Source organism: Triticum dicoccoides, chromosome 7A (genome assembly GCF_002162155.2).
Source record: "Triticum dicoccoides isolate Atlit2015 ecotype Zavitan chromosome 7A, WEW_v2.0, whole genome shotgun sequence".
NCBI lineage: Eukaryota > Viridiplantae > Streptophyta > Magnoliopsida > Poales > Poaceae > Triticum > Triticum dicoccoides.
In genome coordinates, this window is record NC_041392.1 from 223,109,956 (window position 1) to 223,131,551 (window position 21,596).

The window sequence follows — 21,596 nt, forward strand, 5'->3', positions numbered from 1 at the left end:
TTCTAATAAGGAACAAACTCCAATCTTCACCTGCAACTAGCAACGCTATAAGAGGGGCTGAGCAAAGCGGTAACATAGCCAAACAACGGTTTGCTAGGACAAGGTGGGTTAGACGCTTGACATGGCAATATGGGAGGCATGATATAGCAAGTGGTAGGTATCGCGACATAGCAATAGAGCGAGCAACTAGCAAGCAAAGATAGAAGTGATTTCGAGGGTATGGTCATCTTGCCTGCAAAGTTCTCCGAGTTGACATAAGCTTGATCCTCGTAAGCGTACTCAACAGGTTCCTCGATCACGAACTCATCTCTTGGATCTACCCAAGGCAAGAACACAAGCAAAACAAACCACAATCAACCACGATGCAATGCGCAAGCAACATGATGCAAAACATGACATGATATGCAGGATGTAATATGCAATGCATATATGTGCTCCGGAAGGAAAGGATTGAACCAGGCCTCAACTTGGAAAACCAAGTGCGCCGCTGGAAAGATGAGTTGATTTCGGTCAAAATCGATATAAAAATCACCGGAAACGGATGCACGATTTGCAAATGGCAAGCAAAACAATAATGACACAATTTTGCGATTAACAACACGATGCCATCTAGAATGCAACAAGAAACTAAGTTACTGCACTCCAACATAGCAACAAAGCACATGGCAGTGATCTACTCAAGATGCTTGACAAAAGATGAACACTGAGCTACGGCTAAATCACACAAGAGCAGGTTCAAACAAGCATGGCAAAAGTGCAAAAGATAACAGCATCACAGACTTAGTGAAAATACTAACATGTCAGGATTTAACATCAGGAAGCAATATTTAGAGCAAGATAAGAACATGCTACAGGATCATATCATAGCAACACAAGGCATGGCATGAAACTACTCAAAGCATATAACAAAAGTCCCTTACTGACCATAAGCCAAAAGGGCACAGAAAACATGATGGCACCCATGTAAACATAGCAAGTTTGGTTAACATATTCAGACTTAGCAGAAAAACTGGACATGGCAAAAACAGAGTTACGTAGGCATGTTTGCGAGCTCGATGCACTCAACACAAGGCATTGCATTTCAACCTAAGCACACTACCAGCAAGAAGACATGGCAAGAACCATCTCATAGCATGCATGGATCAACTACAACAACCTTGGAAAAATTGATTAACACGTAAACAATCTGCCAGGAACATTTTATAGCAAAAGTAGAGCAAGATTGTGTCATGCTAGGGAACTCCATAAATGCAAACAAGGACATGGATGGACAGAGCATAACCATATGCCCAAATCATCCTTACTGAACATACTCAAAAGAGGCATGGATCACTCTTTAGCAACATAAATACATGGCATTAAAATAACAGCAGGGAAATGACTTGGTGAAATTCAAGTCCCTTAAATCAGCAACATCATCAGAGCTACTTTGCATGCTTGTGCCAGTAACCACATTGATCACAAAAATACATGGCATACACCCCTGTAAAGATGGCATGGCATGGCCCAAAACACATGTAGAGCTCATGCTCATATGCAGCACACATTAAACATGGCAAAAATGACAAATGCTCATAATCTGATAAGAATCAGGAACTAACATTTTATAGCACTCTTGCAAGAGCATTTTAGGCATCAATATGGACTAAAACAAGCATGGTGCAATGGAACAAAGTGAAGAGGACATCCTAATGAACATTATGATATATGGCATGCTCAAAACGGAGCTACGATGATAGAGTTATGATGCGATAAACATGGCTAAAAAAATAACAGAAAAGTACTTAGAGGAAAAGAGAGGTCAACCCTAGTGTTTCTAGATCCAGATCCGGGCGGCGCGGGAGCCGAGGCAGCCGAGATACTCGCCGAGGCTTGGGGAGAAGACGGTGGCCGGAGTCGGCGGGGCTCGCCGGAGATGGACAAGGCGGACGCCGGCGACGAGGAGGGAGAGGGCAAGGCGGCGGAGGACGGCTCCTGCCGGAGTCGAGCGGCGGCGGGCGGCGGGTCACCGGTCCGGCGCGGGGCGGCGACCGGCGCAAGGCGGTGGCACGAACTCCGGGCGGCGGCGCGCTGGGAGGCAGGCGGCAGTGCAGATCGGGAGCCGGGGTGCGCGGGCGGCGGGGAGGCCGGGTGGAGGAGCGCGGCGGCTCGGGCCTCGTGGGCCGGCGGCGGTGGGCGGCGGTGAGGCGACAGGTGGCGTGGCGCGATTGGCTGGCGCGGATCGGTGGATGTGTCCGGCCGGACCGGACGTGTCCGGCGGCGCGGGGTGGAAGAAGGCTAGGGTTTGGACCCGAAAATTTTGGAGGGGGCATATATTTATAGGTAGAGGGAGCTAGGAGAGTCCAGACGAGGTGCGGTTTTCGTCCACGCGATCGTGATCGAACGGCCGAGAGGATGGAGGGGGTTTAGATGGGTTTTGGGTCACTTTGGAGGGGTGTTGGGCTGCAACACACACGAGGCCTTTACGGTTCCTCGGCTAACCGTTGGAGTATCAAACGGACTCCAAATGGTACGAAACTTTACAGGCGGTCTACCGGTGGTGTACCAAGGCCGCTTGGCAAGTCTTGGTCCAATCCGAGAACGTTTAACACCCGCACACGAAAGAGGCAAAAGGGGACGCCGGAGGACGTAGGAGTGCCGGATCGCAAAACGGACAACGGGGAAAATGCTCGGATGCGTGAGACAAACACGTATGCAAATGCGATGCACATGATGACGTGATATGAAATGCATGACATGAACAAAATGCAAAACAAAGACAAAACCCAACCATGAGGGAATATCATGACTTAGAGCCGAAAATGGCAAGATTTGGAATACAAATATGGCAAGTTACATACGGGGCGTTACAACACTCCACCACTATGAAAGGATCTCGTCCCGAGATCTAGGACTGGAAAAACTCCGGATATTCGGAACGGAGGTGGTCCTCGCGTTCCCAGGTGGCTTCTCGGTCGTAATGATGTGACCACTTCACTTCCAGGAATTTGATAGACTTATTGTGAGTCTTGCGCTCAGTTTCTTCAAGAATAGCAACGGGATGCTCATGATAAGACATGTCTTCTTGGAGATCAATCTCTTCAAATTTGATGGTGCGGTCAGGAGTCTTGAAACACTTGCGAAGCTGAGACACGTGAAACACGTCATGCACATTTGCAAAATTGGACGGAAGCTCAAGTTGATAGGCGAGATCGCCTCTTTTGCCAATGATCTTGAAAGGACCCACGTATCTAGGGGCAAGCTTCCCTTTGATACCGAAGCGATGAGTGCCTTTCATTGGAGAGACGTGGAGGTAGACATGGTCTCCTATCTCAAAAGCCAAGTCACGATGCATGCTATCATAGTAACTCTTCTGGCGCGATTGCGCGGCTTTGAGATTTTCACGAATGACTTTGCACATTTCTTCAGCCTCTATGATTAAGTCATTGCCAAGAAGTTGGTGTTCACCAGTCTCTGACCAATTAAGAGGAGTAAGACACTTTCTGCCATAGAGAATCTCGAATGGGGCCTTGCCCGAACTCGATTGGAAGCTGTTGTTGTAGGAGAACTCAGCATATGGAAGACAATCTTCCCACTTCATACCGAAAGAAATGACACAAGCCCTGAGCATATCTTCAAGAATTTGATTTACTCGCTCGACTTGTCCACTAGTTTGAGGATGAAAGGCTGTGTTGAAGCGAATGCTGGTGCCCATGGCCTTCTGAAAGGAGTCCCAGAACTTAGAAGTAAAGATGCTTCCATGATCTGAAGATATCAACTGCGGAATGCCATGCAAAGAGACAATCCTGGAGGTATATAGCTCTGCCAACGGAGCTGCTGTGATAGATTCTTTGATAGGAAGAAAATGAGCCACTTTAGTGAGCTTGTCGATGACAACGAAGATAGCATCATTGCCATGCTTGGACTTGGGAAATCCAGTCATGAAGTCCATCTCAATATGATCAAACTTCCATTTTGGAATGGCAAGAGGTTGGAGGAGACCAGCTGGCCCTTGGTGTTCTGCTTTCACTCTTCTGCAGACATCACATTCATTCATGAACTGAGCAATCTCACGCTTCATTCGAGTCCACCATTACGACTGCTTCAGGTCATGGTACATCTTTGTACTTCCAGGATGAATAGAAAGGAGTGAATTGTGAGACTCGTTCATAATGACTTTACGAAGGTCACCTTTTGGAACAACAATTCGATCCTCGAAGAATAGAGTATCTTTGTCATCAAGGCGATAGCACTTGTACTTGGGTTGGCTCTTGGAAATCCCAATCTTCACCTTCTTCACCATGGCATCAAGAAGTTGTGCCTCACGAATATGATCTTCCAAAGTAGGAGAGACTTGGAGGTTGGCAAGGAATCCCTGAGGAACAACTTGGAGATTAAGTTTGCGGAAAGCTTCACAAAGATCCGGTTGGAAGGGCTTGAGAATCAAACTGTTGCAGTAAGCCTTCTTGCTCAAAGCGTCTGCAATGACATTGGCCTTGCCTGGAGTATATTCAATACTCTGATTATACTCTTGAATCATTTCGACCCAACGAGTCTGCCTGAGGTTGAGGTTGGGCTGAGTGAAGATGTACTTGAGACTCTTATGATCAATGAAGATGTCCACTTTCCTTCCCAACAAGAGATGTCTCCATGTTAAAAGAGCATGGACAACTGCCGCTAACTCGAGGTCATGAGTGGGGTAGTTCTTTTCATTGGGCTTCAACTAGCGAGAGGTATAGGCCACAACTTTCTTCTCTTGCATTAACACAGCACCGAGACCTTGCAGAGAAGCATCACAGAAAACCTCGAATGGTTTGGATTCATCAGGAGGAGTCAGAACTAGAGCTGTGACTAACTTCTCTTTGAGGGTGTTGAAAGTGATGTCACATTCAGGCGTCCAGACATACTTCACATGCTTTTGGAGAAGGTTGGAAAGAGGCTTCGCGATCTTAGAGAAATTCTCAACGAATCTTCGACAATAGCTTGCGAGCCCGAGGAAACTGCGGAGCCGCTTCACATTCTGAGGTGGTTCCCAATTCACAATTGCAGACACCTTCTCAGGATTAACATCTATGCCCTTGGCGGATATGATATGCCCAAGGTAGAGAACCTCATCGAGCCAAAACTCGCACTTTGAAAACTTCGCATAGAACTGATGTTCTCTGAGTTTGTACAGCACCAATATCAAATGCTTGGCATGATCCTCTTTGTTCTTGGAAAAGACCAAAGTGTCATCGAGATAGACCAAGACAAAGTCATTTGTGTAAGGGTTGAAGATGAAGTTCATCATGCGAGAGAACGTCGGAGGAGCATTGACAAGGCCGAAAGACATGACAGTGTATTCATCGGAACCATAGCTTGTTCTGAAAGCTGTCTTGGGGATATCTTGTTCACGAATGCGAATCTGATGATAGCCCATACGGAGGTCAAGCTTGGAGAATAGTTGATCACCTTTGAGTTGTTCAAAAAGCTCATTGATGTTGGGAAGTGGGTACTTGTTATTTATGGCTGATACGTCTCCAACGTATCTATAATTTTTTATTGCTCCATGCTATATTATCTACTGTTTTGGATGTTTATGGGCTTTATTATACACTTTTATATCATTTTTGGGACTAACCTATTAACCCCGAGCCCAGTGCCAGTTTCTGTTTTTACCCTGTTTTAGGGTATCGAAGAAAAGGAAAATCAAACGGAGTCCAATTGACCTAAAACTTCACGGAACTCATTTGTGGAAGGAAAGAAGCCCAGAAGACTTGGAGTGCACGTCGGGGGACCTGCGAGGAGGCCACGAGGCAGGGGGCGCCCACCCCCTGGGCGCGCCCTCCACCCTCGTGGGCCCCTCGTGGCCCCCTGACGTACTTCTTCCGCCTATATATCTCTGTATACCCTAAAACTTCCAGAGAGCACAATAGATCGGGAGTTCCGCCGCCAGAAGCCTCCATAGCCACCGAAAACCAATCTAGACCCGTTCCGGCACCCTACCGGAGGGGGAATCCTTCTCCGGTGGCCTTCTTCATCATCCTGGTGCTCTCCATGACGAGGAGGGAGTAGTTCTCCCTCGGGGCTGAGGGTATGTACCAGTAGCTATGTGCTTGATCTCTCTCTCGTGTTCTTGAGGTGATATGATCTTGATGTATCGCGAGCTTTGCTATTATAGTTGGATCCTATGATGTTTTATCCCCCCTCTACTCTCTTGTAATGAATTGAGTTTCCCCTTTGAAGTTATCTTATCGGATTGAGTCTTTATAGATTTGAGAACACTTGATGTATGTCTTGTCGTGCGTATCTGTGGTGACAATGGGATATCACGTGATTCACTTGATGTATGTTTTGGTGATCAACTTGCGGGTTCCGCCCATGAACCTATGCATAGGGGTTGGCACATGTTTTCGTCGTGATTCTCCGGTAGAACTTCGGGGCACTCTTTGAGGTCCTATGTGTTGGTTGAATAGATGAATCTAAGATTGTGTGATGCATATCGTATAATCATACCCACGGATACTTGAGGTGACATTGGAGTATCTAGGTGACATTAGGGTTTTGGTTGATTTGTGTCTTAAGATGTTATTCTAGTATGAACTCTAGGGCTGTTTGTGACACTTATAGGAATAGCCCAACGGATTGATTGGAAAGAATAACTTTGAGGTGGTTTCGTACACTACCATAATCTCTTCGTTTGTTCTCCGCTATTAGTGACTTTGGAGTGACTCTTTGTTGCTTGTTGAGGGATAGTTATGTGATCCAATTATGTTAGTATTGTTGAGGGAACTTGCACTAGCGAAAGTATGAACCCTAGGCCTTGTTTCAACACATTGCAATACCATTTACGCTCACTTTTATCATTCGTTACCTTGCTGTTTTTATATTTTCAGATTACAAAAACTATTATCTACTATCCATATACCACTTGTATCACCATCTCTTCGCCAAACTAGTGCACCTATACAATTTACCATTGTATTGGGTGTGCTGGGGACACAAGAGACTCTTTGTTATTTGGTTGCAGGGTTGCTTGAGAGAGACCATCTTCATCCTGCGCCTCCTACGGATTGATAAACCTTAGGTCATCCACTTGAGGGAAATTTGCCACTGTCCTACAAACCTCTGCACTTGGAGGCCCAACAACGTCTACAAGAAGAAGGTTGTGTAGTAGACATCAAGCTCTTTTCTGGCACCGTTGCCGGGGAGGTGAGTGCTTGAAGGTATATCTTTAGATCTTGCAATCGAGTCTTTTAATTTCTTGTTTTATCACTAGTTTAGTTTATAAAAGAAAACTATAAAAAATGGAATTGAGTTTGTCTCATACGCTTCACCTTTTTAATATTTTTCGTAATTATGATGGAAAGGAAAATTGTGCTAAAGTGATAGAAGAAGAAATCTATAAAATGTTTGGCACTAAATCTTTGAATGATGAGCATGATTGCAATGTTGTTAGGATGAATTCTTTGAATATCCATGATACTAATGATGATTGCACTAGTTATGATGAAAATGTCTCCTATAAACATGTCAATTTTTGTGGAGTGCATTGGGTTTGTAAGTACACACCAAATAGAGAAGATAGATATTGCAAGAAGCATAAGTACTTAGAAACTAAATTGTTGCAAGAAGAGCTAGATGATTGTGCTGAAAATTTAAATTTTCTTGGCCATACTTGTGAGCTTTGTAATGAACATGGTCATTTAATTATCCGATGGAAATTGTTTCATGATCTAATCGTGTCCAAGAATTGTGATGACTTGATTTCCCTTGCACATTATAATGAACTTAGTTTGCTTATGGGCTACGAAGAAATGAAACGTATAACTAAGGATATTCCAGAATTTGCCCTTGATAAAGTTCTTCATTTTGATCTAGAGAAAATTTATATGTATTGTGTGGTGAATTGCATTGAAAATCCTTATATTGCCAACTACATAAAGAAAAGAAAACAAATAGAATATGAAGAGAATACTAATGAAAGGGAAGAGACTTCCCAATATCCTCCTATTATTTCTTATGATGAACCAGGTAACGAGGAGGAGCCTCCTATTCAACCAATCTCATTAATAAGGAGCTCCAAAAAGAGGATTTAACCCACACATGATGTGGTGAAGAAAATAAAAGAAAAAGGAAGAGAGGTAAAAAGATATCTCTCCCAAATAATGTTGCTCCTATTACTATTGTGCCTCATGAAAATATAATTGTGTAAGATAATGATGCTTCTTATGCTCTTGAAAATCTTTTTGGCACTTGCTTGGAAGAATATGATAATTGCTATACTATTGGTGTTATCCATACTATTAATGATGAGAGTGATTATGCTTATGATATGAAAAGGCCCAAGATTGGGGATGCTATGTTTGATGAAGATGATGTTTTTGAGAATATATTTGCTGCAATTAATGTTTGTCCCAAGCTTGGGGATGCTATGCTTAATGAAGATGATATTTTTAGTCTCCCAAGTTTTAATATGCAAATTTATAATGATGATAGCATGCCTCCTACTTATGATAATTATTGTGATGATACGCTATAAAAAGTAGTGATGATTATATTTATAAAACTTGTCATGATTATGATTACCCTTTTTCTGAACATTACTCTTTTAATGTGGAAACAATTTATAGTATTCAAGTCTCTTATGATACTCCCACTATTCCGATTAAGAAGAAATTTGCTTATGTGGAGAGTAATAAAATTTCTATGCTTGTAGATCATGAAAAGAATGCTTTAGGTGCTGGTTATATTGTTGAATTCATTCATGATTCTACTGAAAATTATTATGAGGTAGGAACATATGCTTGTAGGAATTGCAATAATATCAAGTTTCCTCTCTATGTGCTTAAAGTTTTGAAGTTATGCTTGTTTTGTCTTCCTATGCTAGTTGATTATTGTTCCCATAAGTTGTTTGCTCACAAAATCCCTATTAATAGGAAGTAGGTTAGACTTAAATGTGCTAGTCATATTCTTCATGATGCTCTCTTTATGTTTCAATTCTTATCTTATATGTGAGCATCATTGAAATCATCATGCCTAGCTAGAGGCGTTAAACGATAGCGCTTGTTGTGAGGCAACCCAATTTTATTTTAGTTCCTTGCTTTTTGTTCCTGTTTAGTAATAAATAATTCATCTAGACTCTGTTTATATGTGGTTTTATGCTTTTAATTAGTATTTGTGCCAAGTAGAACCTTTGGGAAGACTTTTGGAAAGTCTTGTTGATCATGCTGTAAAAAACAGAAACTTTAGCGCTCACGAGAATTGCTGCCATTTTTATTTGGAAAGTGATATTTAGTTAATTCTTTTTGCATATGATTAATAGATAAATTCCTCAGGTCCATAAATTTATTTGAGAATTTTATGAGTTCCATAAGTATACGTTTCATCCAGATTACTACAGACTGTTCTGTTTTTGACAGATTCTGTTTTTCATGTGTTGTTTACTTATTTTGATGAATCTATGGCTAGTAAAATAGTTTATAAACCATAGATAAGTTGGAATACAGTAGGTTTAACACCAATATAAATAAATAATGAGTTCATTACAGTACCTTGAAGTGGCGATTTATTTTCTTATGCTAACGGAGCTTACGAGTTTTCTACTTTAAGTTTTGTGTTGTGAAGTTTTCAAGTTTTGGGTAAAGATTCGATGGACTATGGAATAAGGAGTGGAAAGAGCCTAATCTTGGGTATGCCCAAGGCACCCCAAGGTAATATTCAAGGACAACCAAGAGCCTAAGCTTGGGGATGCCCCGGAAGGCATCCCCTCTTTCGTCTTCGTTCATCGGTAACTTTACTTGGAGCTATATTTTTATTCACCACATGATATGTGTTTTGCTTGGAGCATCAATTTATTTTGTTAGGATTTGCTTGCTGCTATTTAGAACAATTTTTTTTCATCTTTTATTCCAATAAAAGTGGCATTGATAGCCTCTACTATGCCTATGTTACAAGTATACATGTTGCTATTTGAAAACAGAAAGTTTACCGCTGTTGCAATAATTCCCTAGAAAATTAAGAATGCGATAAAATGTTGAAACCTTTTTCATATTAAGATCTGATAAATTTAATATAGTGAGAATTTTCTTTCATAATTTTTGGAGCTATGGAAGTATGGATGTTGCTGCATTCTTTACAGACTGTCTTGTTTAGGCAGATTGCTGTTATGTTTGCATTGTTTGCATATGTTTGCTTCTTTAATGATTCTATTTGAGGATAGGACTATTAAATATGCAGAGTAATTTAGTATGAAATTTTGAATAACAATTTTAGTGATTTGCTACAGTAGAGTATGATAAGGTTTTGGCAATGGTTTATACTAACTTATCTCACTAGTCCTTGTTGAGTTTTGTGTGGATGAAGCTTTTGAGATTTAAGGAGACCGTGATATGAGAGGAATTAAGGAGACACAAAAGATCAAGCTTGGGGATTCCCAAGGCACCCCAAGATAATATTTCAATAAGTCTCAAGCATCTAAGCTTGGGGATGCCCCGGTTGGCATCCCACCTTTCTTCTTCAACAACTATCGGTTAGTATCGGTTGATCCTAAGTTTTTGCTTCTTCACATGATGTTTGCTATTCTTAGATGTTATTTTATTTAGTTTTTCTTGCTGTTTAAATAAAGTATGAAGGTCTGAAATTATTAAATGGGAGAGTCTTCACATAGTTTCATAATTATTCGACTACTCATTGATCTTCACTTATATCTTCCGGAGTAGTTTGTTGTTGCTCTAGTGCTTCACTTATATCTTTTTAGAGCACGGTGGTGGTTTTATTTTGTAGAAATATATGAACTCTCATGCTTCACTTATATTATTTTGAGAGTCTTAAATAGCATGGTAATTTGCTTAAATAATCCTAATATGCTAGGTATTCAAGATTAGTAAAGAAATCCTATGAGTGTTTTGAATACTAAGGGAAGTTTGATGCTTGATGATTGTTTTGAGATATGGAGGTAATAATATCAAAGTCGTGCTAGTTGAGTAGTTGTGAATTTGAGAAATAATTGTGTTGAATCTTGTGATTCCCGTAGCATGCACGTATGGTGAACCGTTATGTGACGAAGTCGGAGCATGATTTATTTATTGATTGTCTTCCTTATGAGTGGCGGTCGGGGACGAGCGATGGTCTTTTCCTACCAATCTATCCCCCTAGGAGCATGCGCGTAATACTTTGCTTTGATAACTTGTAGATTTTTGCAATAAGTATATGAGTTCTTTATGACTAATGTTGAGTCCATGGATTATACGCACTCTCACCCTTCCACCTTTGCTAGCCTCTCTAATACCGTGCACCTTTCGCCGATATCATACACCCACCATATACCTTCCTCAAAACAGCCACCATACCTACCTATTATGGCATTTCCATAGCTATTCCGAGATATATTCCCATGCAACTTTCCACCGTTCCGTTTATGACACACTTCATCATTGTCATATTACTTTGCATGATCATGTAGTTGACATCGTATTTGTGGCAAAGCCACCGTTCATAATTCTTTCATACATGTCACTCATGAGTCATTGCACATCCCGGTACACCGCCGGAGGCATTCATATAGAGTCATATCTTGTTCTAAGTATTGAGTTGTAATTCTTGAGTTGTAAGTAAATAAAAGTGTGATGATCATCATTATTAGAGCATTGTCCCAGTGAGGAAAGGATGGTGGAGACTATGATTCCCCCACAAGTCGGGATGAGACTCCGGACGAAAATAAATAAATAAAAGAGGCCAAAGATGCCCAAATAAAAAATAAGAAAAAAAGAGGCCATAAAACAAGAGAAGGCCCAAATAAAAAAATGAGGGAAAAAGAGAGAAGGGACAATGCTACTATCCTTTTACCACACTTGTGCTTCAAAGTAGCACCATGATCTTCATGATAGAGAGTCTCCTATGTTGTCACTTTCATATACTAGTGGGAATCTTTCATTATAGAACTTGGCTTGTATATTCCAATGATGGGCTTCCTCAAAATGTCCTAGGTCTTCATGAGCAAGCAAGTTGGATGCACACCCACTAGTTTCTTTTGTTGAGCTTTCATACACTTATTGATCTAGTGTATCCGTTGCATGGCAATCCCTACTCACTCACATTGATATCTACTGATGGGCATCTCCATAGCCCATTGGTACGCCTAGTTGATGTGAGACTATCTTCTCCTTTTTGTCTTCTCCACAACCACCATTCTATTCCACCTATAGTGCTATGTCCATGGCTCACTCTCATGTATTGCGTGAAGATTGAAAAAGTTTGAGAACATCAAAAGTATGAAATAATTGCTTGGCTTGTCATCGGGGTTGTGCATGATTTAAATATTTTGTGTGGTGAAGATGGAGCATAGCCAGACTATATGATTTTGTAGGGATAGCTTTCCTTGGCCATGTTATTTTGAGAAGACATAATTTCTTAGTGAGTATGCTTGAAGTATTATTATTTTTATGTCAATATGAACTTTTGTCTTGAATCTTATGGATCTGAATATTCATACCACAATTAAGAAGAATTACATTGAAATTATGCCAAGTAGGACTCCGCATAAAAAATTCTATTTTTATCATTTACCTACTCGAGGACGAGCAGGAATTAAGCTTGGGGATGCTGATACGTCTCCAACGTATCTATAATTTTTTATTGCTCCATGCTATATTATCTACTGTTTTGGATGCTTATGGGCTTTATTATACACTTTTATATCATTTTTGGGACTAACCTATTAACCTAGAGCCCAGTGCCAGTTTCTGTTTTTACCCTATTTTAGGGTTTCGAAGAAAAGGAAAATCAAACGGAGTCCAATTGACCTAAAACTTCACGGAACTCATTTTTGGTAGGAAAGAAGCCCAGAAGACTTGGAGTGCACATCGGGGGACCTGCGAGGAGGCCACGAGGTAGGGGGCGCGCCCATCCCCTAGGTGCGCCCTCCACCCTCGTGGGCCCCTCGTGGCCCCCCTGACGTACTTATTCCGCCTATATATTTCCATATACGCTAAAACTTCCAGAGAGCACAATAGATCGGGAGTTCCGCAGCCAGAAGCCTCCGTAGCCACCGAAAACCAATCTAGACCCGTTCCGGCATCCTGCCGAAGGGGGAATCCTTCTCCGGTGGCCTTCTTCATCATCCTGGTGCTCTCCATGACGAGGAGGGAGTAGTTCTCCCTCAGGGCTGAGGGTATGTACCAGTAGCTATGTGTTTGATCTCTCTCTCTCTCTCGTGTTCTTGAGGTGATACGATCTTGACGTATCACGAGCTTTGCTATTATAGTTGGATCCTATGATGTTTTCTCCCCCCTCTACTCTCTTGTAATGAATTGAGTTTCCCCTTTGAAGTTATCTTATCGGATTGAGTCTTTATAGATTTGAGAACACTTGATGTATGTCTTGCCGTGCGTATTTGTGGTGACAATGCGATATCACGTGATTCACTTGATGTATGTTTTGGTGATCTACTTGCGGGTTCCGCCCATGAACCAATGCATAGGGGTTGGCACACGTTTTCGTCATGATTCTCCGGTAGAACTTTGGGGCACTCTTTGAGGTCCTATGTGTTGGTTGAATAGATGAATCTGAGATTGTGTGATGCATATCGTATAATCATACCCACGGATACTTGAGGTGACATTGGAGTATCTAGGTGACATTAGGGTTTTGGTTGATTTTTGTCTTAAGGTGTTATTCTAGTATGAACTCTAGGGCTGTTTGTGACACTTATATGAATAGCCCAACAGATTGATTGGAGTGACTGTTTATTGCATGTTGAGGGATAGTTATGTGATCCAATTATGTTAGTATTGTTGAGGGAACTTGCACTAGCGAACGTATGAACCCTAGGCCTTGTTTCAACACATTGCAATACCGTTTACGCTCACTTTTATCATTCGTTACCTTGCTGTTTTTATATTTTCAGATTACAAAAACTATTATCTACTATCCATATACCACTTGTATCACCATCTGTTCGCCAAACTAGTGCACCTATACAATTTACCATTGTATTGGGTGTGTTGGGGACACAAGAGACTCTTTGTTATTTGGTTGCAGGGTTGCTTGAGAGAGACCATCTTCATCCTACGCCTCCTACGAATTGATAAACCTTAGGTCATCCACTTGAGGGAAATTTGCTATTGTCCTACAAACCTCTGCACTTGGAGGCCCAACAACGTCTACAAGAAGAAGGTAGTGTAGTAGACATCAATGGTCTTCTTGTTCAATGGGCGGTAGTCAACACAAAGTCGGTCCATGCCATCCTTCTTCTTGGCAAAAAGAACACCACAACCCCAAGGAGAAGAACTCGGTCAGATCAGACCCATACACTCTTGTATATCGAGTTGTTTCTTCAGCTCCTTCAACTCTTCTGGTCCAAGCTTGTAAGGACGTTTGCAAACAGGTTCCGTGCCAGGCTCAAGATTGATGACGAATTCAACTGGCCGGTGAGGAGGCACTCCTGGAAGCTCTTCTAGAAAGATGTCTTGATATTCACAAATGACTAGAATCAAAGAGATGGCATTCAACTCGCCCTTCTCATTGAGAGAAAACAGTCGAATGGTATCGTCACGAGCGGCAAAGACGATCACATCCTCAGAAGAGTGTGTCAATTGAATCTGCCTAGCAGCACAATCAAGTTGAGCCTTGTGCTTAGAAAGCAAGTCCATGCCGAGAATTAGATCAATATCCGAGTTACCAAGGACCATTGGAGAAGACAGAAACTTATAGTCACCCATCTTGATAGAAACATCCGGAACAACCAAACTGGCACTCAACCGTTTACCCAGAGAAACGATATTCATGGATTTGCCCAAATGAGAAGAAGTGAATTCGTTCTTGGCAAAAAATGGTCTTGACATGAAACAATGCGATGCACCAGTATCAAAAAGAACTTTTGCAGGAATATCATTAACAGGAAGGTTACCCATGATCACTTCTGAAGAGTCCTCTGCCTGAGCTGCGTTCATCATGTTGACCTTAGAATGCTTGGGATTATGCTTGACCACTGCATTGCTGGCAGATCTCACAGGGGGAGGAGGCGGAAGATGCCTCTGGTTGAAGCATTTGCTTGCATAGTGACCCTTCTGCTGACACTTGTTGCATGTGACCTCTGAGAGCGACCGGTGATACGGAGCACTTGACCTTGGAGCATGAGACGAATCTTTGTTCTGAAAGCCTGGGTTGGGTGGGTGGGAAGATCCATTGCCACCTTTACTCTTCTGCTGATAAGGCTGACGGAACGGAGGAGGAGGCAACCAGTACTTTTGCTGCTTAGCTGCCACTTGAGTTGAAGAAGAAGAAGGAGTTGCATCCCTGACTCTCTTCTTGGAAGCATCGCACTTGAGCTGAGCGGTCTCTTGCTTTAGTGCCATGTTGTAGAACTCATCATACTTTTTCGGCTCAAAAAGCACGAGAGCTAGTTGCAGATCTTCTCTGAGGCCACCTCTGAACTGATAAATCATGCTCTTCTCGTCAGGGACGTCTTGTTTGGCGAAGTGAGCGAGCCTCTAGAACATAATGTTGTATTGGTAAACAGACAAGCTGCCTTGCTTTAGATTGCGGAACTCCTCATGCTTACTCTCAACAACACTCTAAGGAATGTGGTGAGCTTTGAAGTCTTGGCGGAAATCATCCCAGGTAATCACACGACCTCCTCTGGAATCTTTGTATTGTTGATACCACTCAGCAGCTTGGTCTTTGAGTTTGAACGAAGCAATCTTGACAAAGTCCTCAGGCCTGACGTTGCTACACTCAAAATGTTTGCAGATATCCACGAGCCAATCGTCAGCGCCTGCGGCCTCGACACAGTTACTGAAGGACTTCGGCTGGTTTGCGAGGAACTGGTTGAGGGTAGCAAATTGAGCTTGATTGTTTCCATGGACTTGATTTCCTTGGTTACGCTCTTGCAAGAGTTGCATAAGCATCTGCGTGTTGGCATTGGTGGCGGCCATCATAGCTTTCCATGCCTCCGGAGGTGGAGGTGGTGGCAGAGGTTTTGGATTCTGACGCGTTAGAGGAGCCATCCTGAAGTGGTTGACATCCGTTAGCATCTTGAAAGACATATATTCAAGCTGAATCAAAGGATCGAAATTGCAACATATAGCCTTAACATTCGAACAAGAATGAACAAATGAATTACAAAGTCAATGATCACACTTCCATAAAGTTGAGAAGCCACTTAGATAAAGGTAGATGAATAAAACAACAAGGTACGGACATGAACAAATAATTGGTAAGGATTACCCAATCACAAACCAAATATTTGCGGGAAGAAATACTAGAGCTACATGAATTCCCACCTATGAAACTCCCGAAACTTTCTGGTTATGCAATCAAGTGTTGGGGATACAGGGGAAGCATAATATCTCACCCAAAACTATCAAATCCTACATCCAGCTGTATCCATCCTTCAACACATAACCAAGAAACCTTCGGAAATCATTTACCTCAACCTTCGAAAAGCATCCGTTATACGAGTTATGGCAATACTCCTGAACTCCCGCCCCAGTACTGGGTGGCGTCGAGGTTATCTCACCAACAACTGCATAAAAGAGATTTTCGATGTCGGCGAAACTCAAGTATTCCAGAACTGCAACGATAAAATTGTGATGACAACACCTCGGAGCTCAACTCCCCGGGACACTGCCACAACCCCTAAATGTCAGGAGGCACCAAGAACAATGTTCTCGTCACAAAACCATTGAAACGATTCCAAGATACCCGCGTGATCCTAAAATTTTTTAGTGAAATTTGAGAAGAGAAGAGTCAAAACTCTACGTCAGATGCCTCACCAGAGCGACGAAGGGACTGAGGAGTAAAAAGAATCCTACTCTCTGATATATATAATCCTAAAAGACTCAACACAATTTTCTAGACTCAACAACGCCAGTGATTCGATCAATCAGGGGGGCTCCTAAGTCGGGGAAGGCTCTAATTACCAACTTGTAACACCCACGATGAGGCTATATCTCCCACGTGTCGGAGTACGACTTAGAGGCATAACCGCATTGTAGGCATGTCGCAAGAGGGGTAATCTTTACACATCCCATGTACTGAATAAGAAAGAGATAGAGAGTTGGCTTACAATCGCCACTTCACACAATACATAAATATAGCATTACATCATCCAGAATACAATCAAGGTCCGACTACGGAACCAAAATAAAGAGAACCCCAAATGCATAAGATCTGATCGCCCCAACTGGGCTCCACTACTGATCGTCTGGAAAGGAAACATAGTAACATCCCGAATCCTCGTCGAACTCCCACTTGAGTTCGGTCACACATCCCATGGAATGGCATCATCGGCACCTGCATCTGGTTTTGGAAGTAATCTGTGAGTCACGGAGACTCAGCAATCTCACACCCTCACGATCAAGAGTATTTAAGCTTATGGGAAGGAAAAGGTAGTGAGGTGGAGCTGCAGCAAGTGCTAGCATATATAGTGGCTAACTTACGCAAATGAGAGCGAGAAGAGAAGGCAAAGCACGGTCGAGAAGCTACAAAGTTCAAGAAGTGATCCTAGAACTACTTACGTTCAAGCATAACACGAGACCGTGTTCTCTTCCCGGACTCCGCCGAAAAGAGACGATCACGGCTACGCACGCTATTGATTCATTTTAATTCAGTTAAGTGTCAGATTTTCTACAACCGGATATTAACAAATTCCCATCTGCCCATAACTGCGAGCACGACTTTCGAAAGTTCAGATCCCTGCAGGGGTGTCCCAACTTAGCCCATCACAAGCTCTCACGGTCAACGAAGGATATTCCTTCTCCCAGGACGACCCGATCAGACTCGGAATCCCGGTTACAAGACATCTCAACAATGGTAAAACAAGACCAGCAAAGCCGCCCGATGTGCCGACAAATCCCGATAGGAGTCGCACGTATCTCGTTCTCAGGGCACACCAGATAGGTCAAGCTACGAGTAAAACCAACCCTCGAGTTGCCCCGAGGTGGCCCCGCAGGCTGCCCGTTTCGGACCAACACTCAGAGGAGCACTGGCCTGAGACTAAGTGCTTCTACTGCAAACGGACTAGTCACTGGAAGCGGAACTACCCCAAGTGATTGGCGGATAAGAAGGATGGCAAAGTGAACATAAGTATATTTGATATACATGTTATTGATGTGTACTTTACTAGTGTTTATAGTAACCAATCAGTATTTGATACTAGTTCAGTTGCTAAGATTAGTAACTCGAAACGGGAGTTGCAGAATAAACAGAAACTAGTAAAGGGTGAGGTGACGATGTGTGTTGGAAGTAGTTCCAAGATTGATATGATCATCATCGCACACTCCCTATACTTTCGGGATTAGTGTTGAAACTAAATAAGTGTTATTTGGTGTTTGCGTTGAGCATGAATATGATTTGATCATGTTTATTGCAATACGGTTATTCCTTAAAGTCAAAGAATAATTGTTGTTCTGTTTACATGAATAAAACCTTCGATGGTCATACACCCAATGAAAATAGTTTGTTGGATCTCGATCGTAGTGATACACATATTCATAATATTGAAACCAAAAGATGCAAAGTTAATAATGATAGTGCAACTTATTTGTGGCACTGCCGTTTAAGTCATATTGGTGTAAAGCGCATGAAGAAACTCCATGCTGATGGGCTTTTGGAATCACTTGATTATGAATCACCTGATGCTTGCGAACCATGCCTTATGGGCAAGATGACTAAAACGCCGTTCTCCGGAACAATGAAGCAAGCAACAGATTTGTTGGAAATCATACATACTGATGTATGTGGTCCGATGAATATTAAGGCTTGCAGCAGGTATCATTATTTTCTGACCTTCACAGATGATTTGAGCAGATATGGGGATATCTACTTGATGAAACATAAGTTTGAAACATTTGAAAAGTTCAAATAATTTCAGGGTGAAGTGGAAAATCATCGTGACAAGAAAATAAGGTTTCTATGATCTGATCGCGGAGACAAATATTTGAGTTACGAGTTTGGTCTTCAATTAAAACATTGTGGAATAGTTTCACAAACTCATGCCACCTGGAACACCACAGCATAATGGTGTGTCCGAACGTCATAACCGTACTTTATTAGACATAGTGCGATCTATGATGTCTCTTACCGATCTACCACTATCGTTTTGGGGTTATGCATTAGAGACAGTTGCATTCATGTTAAATAGGGCACCATCTAAATCCGTTGAGACGACACCGTGTGAACTATGGTTTGGCAAGAAACCTAAGCTGTCATTTCTTAAAGTTTGGAGTTGCGATGCTTATGTGAAAAAGTTTCATCTCGATAAGCTCAAACTCAAATCGGAGAAATATGTCTTCATAGGATACCCAAAGGAGACAGTTGGGTACACCTTCTATCACAGATCCGAAGGCAAGACATTCGTTGCTAAGAATGGATCCTTTCTAGAGAAGGAGTTTCTCTCGAAAGAAGTGAGTGGGAGGAAAGTAGAAAAATTGATAAGGTAATTGTACCTTCTCCCTTATTGGAAAATAGTTCATCACAGAAATCTGTTCCTGTGACTACTACACCAATTAGTGAGGAAGCTAATGATGATGATCATGTAACTTCAGATCAAGTTACTACCGAATCTCGTAGGTAAACCAGAGTGAGATCCGCACCAGAGTGGTACGGTAATCCTATTCTGGAGGTCATGTTACTTGACCATGACGAACCTACGAACTATGAGGAAGCGATGATGAGCCCAGATTCCGATAAATGGCTTGAGGCCATGAAATCTGAGATAGGATCCATGTATGAGAACAAAGTGTGGACTTTGGTGGACTTGCCCGAGGATCGGCAAGCCATTGATAATAAATGGATCTTCAAGAGGAAGACGGACACGGATAGTAGTCTTACTATCTACAAAGCTAGAATTGTCGCAAAAGGTTTTCGACAAGTTCAAGGTGTTGACTACGATGAGAGTTTCTCACTCGTATCTATGCTTAAGTCTGTCCGAATCATGTTAGCAATTGCCGCATTTTATGAAATCTGGCAAATGGATAAACAAAACTGCATTCCTTAATGGATTTATTAAAGAAGAGTTGTATGTGATGCAACAAGATGGTTTTGTCAATCCTAAAGGTGCTAACAAAATATGGATGATCCAGCGATCCATTTATGGACTGGTGCAAGCATCTCGGAGTTGGAATATACGCTTTGATAAGTTGATCAAAGCATATAGTTTTATACAGACTTGTGGTGAAGCCTGTATTTACAAGAAAGTGAGTGGGAGCACTACAACATTTCTGATAAGTATATGTGAGTGACATATTGTTGATCGGAAATAATGTAGAATTATTCTGCAAAGCATAAAGGAGTGTTTGAAAGGAGTTTTTCAAAGAAAGACCTCGGTGAAGCTGCTTACATATTGAGTATCAAGATCTATAGAGATATATCAAGATGCTTGATAAGTTTTTTCAATGAGTACATACCTTGACAAGATTTTGAAGTAGTTCAAAATGGAACAGTCAAAGAAAAAGTTTCTTGCCTGTGTTACAAGGTGAGAAGTTGAGTAAGACTCAAAGACCGACCACGGCAGAAGATAGAAAGAGAATGAAAGTCATTGCCTATGCCTCAGTCATAGGTTCTATAAAGTATGCCATGCTGTGTACCAGACCTATTGTATACCATACACTGTGTTAAGAGAGGGAGTACAATAGTGATCTAGGAGTAGATCAATGGACAACGGTCAAAATTATCCTTACTGGAATAAGGATATGTTTCTCGATTACGGAGGTGACAAAAGGTTCGTCGTAAAGGGTTACGTCGATGCAAGTTTTGACACTGATCCAGATGACTCTAAGTCTCAATCTGGATACATATTGAAAGTGGGAGCAATTAGCTAGAGTAGCTCCATGCAGAGCATTGTTGACATAGAAATTTGCAAAATACATGCGGATCTGAATGTGGCAGACCCGTTGACTAAACTTCTCTCACAAGCAAAACATGATCACTTTTTGGGTCTTAATCACATAGTGATGTGAACTAGATTATTGAATCTAGTAAACCCTTTGGGTGTTAGTCACATGGAGATGTGAACCAATCACATAAAGATGTGAACTATTGATGTTAAATCACATGGCGATGTGATCTAGATTATTGACTCTAGTGCAAGTGGGAGACTGAAGGAAATATGCCCTAGAGGCAATAATAAAGTTATTATTTATTTCCTTATATCATGATAAATGTTTATTATTCATGCTAGAATTGTATTAACCGGAAACATAATACATGTGTGAATACATAGACAAACAGAGTGTCACTAGTATGCCTCTACTTGACTAGCTCGTTAATCAAAGATGGTTATGTTTCCTAACCATGGACAAAGAGTTGTTGTTTGATTAACGGGATCACATCATTAGGTGAATGATCTGATTGACATGACCCATTCCATTAGCTTAGCACCCGATCGTTTAGTATGTTGCTATTGCTTTCTTCATGACTTATACATGTTCCTATGACTATGAGATTATGCAACTCCCGTTTACCGGAGGAACACTTTGTGTGCTACCAAACGTCACAACATAACTGGGTGATTATAAAGGTGCTCTACAGGTGTCTCCAAAGGTACATGTTGGGTTGGCGTATTTCGAGATTAGGATTTGTCACTCCAATTGTCGGAGAGGTATCTCTGGGCCCTCTCGGTAATGCACATCACATAA